This window comes from Gymnoscopelus microlampas, assembly GCF_963454915.1.
Source record: "Gymnoscopelus microlampas genome assembly, chromosome: 7".
Classification (NCBI taxonomy): domain Eukaryota; kingdom Metazoa; phylum Chordata; class Actinopteri; order Myctophiformes; family Myctophidae; genus Gymnoscopelus; species Gymnoscopelus microlampas.
Genome location: NC_139944.1, coordinates 760,001 through 765,109, shown reverse-complemented (window position 1 = coordinate 765,109; position 5,109 = coordinate 760,001).

Below are 5,109 nucleotides of genomic sequence, written 5' to 3'. Positions count from 1 at the left end.
AGGTATAGGGGAAGTTCAAGGCTGATCTGATATCCGCATTTACTAGTAACATAGTATTTCTAATATTGCATTATTGGTACTTTTGCAAATGCAGAAAATGTACGTATATAAAGTAATGTAGCTGGGCTACAGACACAGATACTAACTTTTTGTACTACCTCTACTGGTTACCATACCCTACTGAATATATGCTTTTTGATGCAGTTCAATTACTTCTTTTTAGTACAAATGTTGAGATGCAAAGTGTTATCCATGAAATAATATATCCAGAATATATCCATGAAATTCGCAATTGTCGAATTCAGGGTTACTGGTAGTGAGTAGGTTTATTGAACCTCAATGTAATAGACTGCATTTGATACAAACCATTTATTTGGCTACCTTTTCTAGTCTTACATGCTCTTGAAATGTGCTCTTTATTGGTCAAGAGAATGTAACTGGTTATGAATGAAATATTAGTAGCCTATGGTATAGCTGTTGCAAGTTCGTTCTGAAAAAATATATTTTACGCTCTTTTTAGTCTTTTTTTGGACCAGAAGTTTTGGTTTTGGAGAATGTTTTCTTCCTGGTTGCCATCGAGATTCTTAATAGCCCTGCGCATTTTTGCCTGTTTAAAATTGCATTTTTTTAAATCGGTCTCTTTCATTCTGGTGCACGAATCGAAGCTGGAAACATTCGTTACAGTACTTATAAGAATTTTATATGACTACCCTGAAAAAAGAATGCAGTTCCTGAGTGGGGATCAATGAAAGTCAGAATTGGAGCACTCGGCCCACGGCCTACTAGCACCAGGGTCTTAAACTGGATGCGAGCCGCTACAGGGAGCCAGTGTAGAGAACGAAGCAAACACACACAGTCAAATGTAAAGCAGCTGGCACCGCTAAAGTATTTGACTGTGGACCCAAATCTGAAAATATTTTTACTCCATATATGTACATTTGACTCCATATGGGCATTTGACTTTCTCTCTCTCTCTCTCTCTCTCTCTCTCTCTCTCTCTCTCTCTCTCTCTCTCTCTCTCTCTCTCTCTCTCTCTCTCTCTCTCTCTTTTTGTTTCAGTCTCAACTCAGTCTCATTTTTCTCTTCTTCTCTGTGAATTATAAATGATCATTGATTAGCCAACAACTCAATTATTAACACTGTGTAACAGAGAGAGAGAGAGAGAGAGAGAGAGAGAGAGAGAGAGAGAGAGAGAGAGAGAGAGAGAGAGAGAGAGAGAGAGAGACATACATCAGTCAATCAGTATAATAATTATATATATATATATATATATATATATATATATATATATATATATATATATATATATATATATATATATATATATATATATATATATATATATATATATGGACTGTATATGGACTGTACATTTTTTTAATAAGCTCCACCACATTGACATGTTGTTATTCAGTGTTAACTGGAGTGAAAGTAAAAGCATTACTGTCTAACAATCTGACCGCCTGGAGTGTGTGTGTGTGTGTGTGTGTGTGTGTGTGTGTGTGTGTGTGTGTGTGTGTGTGTGTGTGTGTGTGTGTGTGTGTGTGTGACATATGTTAGTAAATTACTTAATATGAGTGTTTAGGACGCGAGGCGTTCTGTCTTTCTGACAGTAGATTTAATACAACTTAACTAACTGCGTGCGTGCGCGCATGTTGGTGTGTGTATGTGTGCATGCATGCGTGCGTGCGTGCGTGCGTGCGTGCGTGCGTGCGTGCGTGCGTGCGTGCGTGCGTGCGTGCGTGCGGTGTGGTGTGGTGTGGTGTGTGTGTGTGTGTGTGTGTGTGTGTGTGTGTGTGTGTGTGTGTGTGTGTGTGTGTGGTGTGCATTTATAGGTCAGGTTCAGGGGTTAGGATTAGACCTTTAGAGGTTCGGTTTAGGGGTTAGGATTAGACATTTAGAGGTTAGGTTTAGGGGTTAGGATTATTTAGAGGTCAGGTTTAGGGGTTAGGATTAGACATTTAGAGGTTAGGTTTAGGGGTTAGGATTAGACATTTAGAGTTCAGGTTTAAGGGTTAGGATTAGACATTTAGATGTCAGGTTTAGGGGTTAGATTAGACATTTAGAGGTCAGGTTTAGGGGTTAGGATTAGACATTTAGGGCGCTATTCCAGGTTCAAGTTGAACAAGCCACTAATTACTGATTTAGGACTAGGCAAGAGGCGTTCCCCCGCAAACTTCTGTATTCTGTGGCACCCCCCTCACCCGCCAAACACCTGAGCTACCCCTTACATTATGTATAGGTGTGGTTTGGACGTTACAATGATAAAACCAATCACCGTGCCAGAAGCCATTGCCTTTAAGAGAAGACTGCGCTAGCCGTCATCCCCGATCCAATATGTGCTCTCCTATCTCCCTGTCTGGACTGTTGCCTCGTCTGATTATTATAAGCCACATTGGGCTTGTTTTCCTTCTTTTTTTAAATTTTATCCAAATACATTTTTATATTAATTTGTAGCCTATTGTGTTCACAATAAGCAACTTGTCATATTAGTCAGATCCGTAATAGTATATGAAAGCCATTTAAAATATTTATACTATTGGTACACACCGGCTGCTCCCAAATAATTAATGACATCATGTTGCGAGTTGCGACAATGCTCCTACAGGCAGCCATGGACCTCCAGCTAGTCGACCACAGGGCTGGGCGGTGGTACACAGACATACAGTAGCACATGGGTATAATAAATTGGACAGTTTTAGGAAAGGTCTATATGTACTCACGTTGGCTGTTATTGTTCTATTTCCACCATTCTAATGGATTCCAGGGGTGTGTAAACATCTCTGAAGTAGCCCCATAGTTTCCTCTGAAGTGACGCAGTTAACTTACATCCATATTGTCCCGGTTATCTTTCATCATCCACCTTTGTTCAATAATCCCGAACAGAGCTACACTTTAAGTTTACATCAATCATAGACTCTCAAACCCAGATACATTGCTGCGATGCGTATGTGCGTCGCCTACCTACCCAAAATAACAGACATATCAACGCGCTGCGTCATATCGTGTCGACAGCTTACAGATCTGTTATTTTGAGCATCAATGAGGCGCATGAGGCGTGTGCGCGCCACGGAGTAGCCTAACACTAAACCAAAAACATTACATTACATGGTCAACAACATACTAGACATGTAACTTCCTTGGAGCTTTTAATGCAGTGGTTCTCAACCTGTGGGTCGAGACCACAATGGAGCTCCCAACGCCTGGCGAGCTTGTAGATCTGAGTCAAACAAAATGGGGGGGTCCCCAGTTCAAATATGGTTATTTTGGGGGGTCGATGGCCTGAAAAGATTGAGAACCCCCGCTTTAATGCAATAAACATGAAAGTAGCGTTTACGTGGGGAAATTGGAATATAATAATAATATAATATGTATTCACCCCTAGCTGGGTTTAACGAGACAGCAGCCAAAATGAAAATCACAGATGATCCGATCATCTTATAAAAAATGTAAGTGCTGAAGATTTTAGCCCAACCCCAACGGACCCGATCCGGTCGGCACCGGCTGGGCCGGGTCGACGTTTTTTTTATCCAAATAAATTCATATATTAATTAATTTGTAGCGTATTGTGTTCACAATAAGCAACTTGTCATATTAGTCAGATCCCCAAGGGTATATGAAAGCCATTTAAAATAGTTATATTCTTACACAGCTGCTGGCAAATAATTAATCACCAGCGCGCAGCGCAAAAGTAGGTCAAATCAATCAACTGTCTCGACTGTCAGTTGTCACGGCAGAGCCCCCTTTAAAGTTTAAACTATGACATGACATATAGAATGGATCTTCAGACAAACTATTGATTGAAAAGCTTTCTTCATGTCTTCCTCACCTCAAAGTATTCCTAAATGTTGGATTATTTCTTCAAATGAGAGCACAGGCAGCGGGCAGTAGCCTACAAGGTAACATTGGATGTGATTTCTCCATCGCAACTCTTTCCCATCAAACAAAGTAATCCAAACTATTTTGTACTGCTTATGTTGCTTGTTAAAAGCATGATTTTATTAAGACATGACAGCAATATGGAAAAAAAAGAAAATATCTCAATTAAAAATATATTTCATATAATAACCGAATATCATTCTTAAAATGGTTATGGGGCAGTGTATATATTTATATAGCCCTATTTGCTCCAAGCTGTTTTTTGGGCTGGGCCTAATGTGTCAATTATTAGTCGAGCCGGGCTGAAATATTTAGGGGATAGGAAAGCTCTAGTTTGAAGTGCTCATGTGGCCTTATAGTTGCTTCTTTTTGTTTTCATAGACCTGCGGTTGCTTATTTCTCGCCAAGGCTGGCAACACAGCTCATGGTCCAAGGCACAAAGCCATTGCAGTGTCTGTGTGCACTTGGCGGGTGCTTTTAGAACCCACTATCCCCCCTCCCAAAGCCGTAGAATAACATATTGGGGCAGCGCAGCTCCATTATCAGTATTTAACAGGTTTAGGGTAGGGTTGAGGCTGGCGGAGGTGCCACAGAATAGGGCCCTTAGAGGTTAGGTTTAGGGGTTAGGATTAGACATTTAGATGTCAGGTTTAGGGATTAGGATTAGACATTTAGAGGTTAGGTTTAGGGGTTAGGATTAGACATTTAGAGGTTAGGTTTAGGGGTTAAGATTAGACATTTAGATGTCAGGTTAGGTTTAGGGTTAAGATTAGACATTTAGATGTCAGGTTTGGTAACCGCCTTCCATTCCGACATCTCCGACTAGTGGCTTCCGCTTGCGGTTAGGGTTAGGGTTAGGTATAGGGTTCGTTAACGTCGGAAAGGTGACATGTCGGAAAGGTGACATGTAACCTTTAGGTTTAGGGGTTAGGATTAGACATGTAGATGTTAGGTTTAGGGGTCAGGTTTAGGGGTTAGGATTAGACATTTAGAGGTTAGGTTTAAGGGGTTAGGATTAGAAAAAAAGGCCTCTATTATAGCATGTAAACTTTCCAGAAAGAATAAGGCTTTAGTTTCTATTAGTTTGGATTCACGATGGATGGATGGAGGGATAGATGGATGGATGATATTTATTAATATTTGAATCAGATCAGATCATGAATATTGATTTGGATTTCTCTTAAGAATAACAAATCTAGTCTAATGAGCAGAAATGTGAAATGTGAGTGC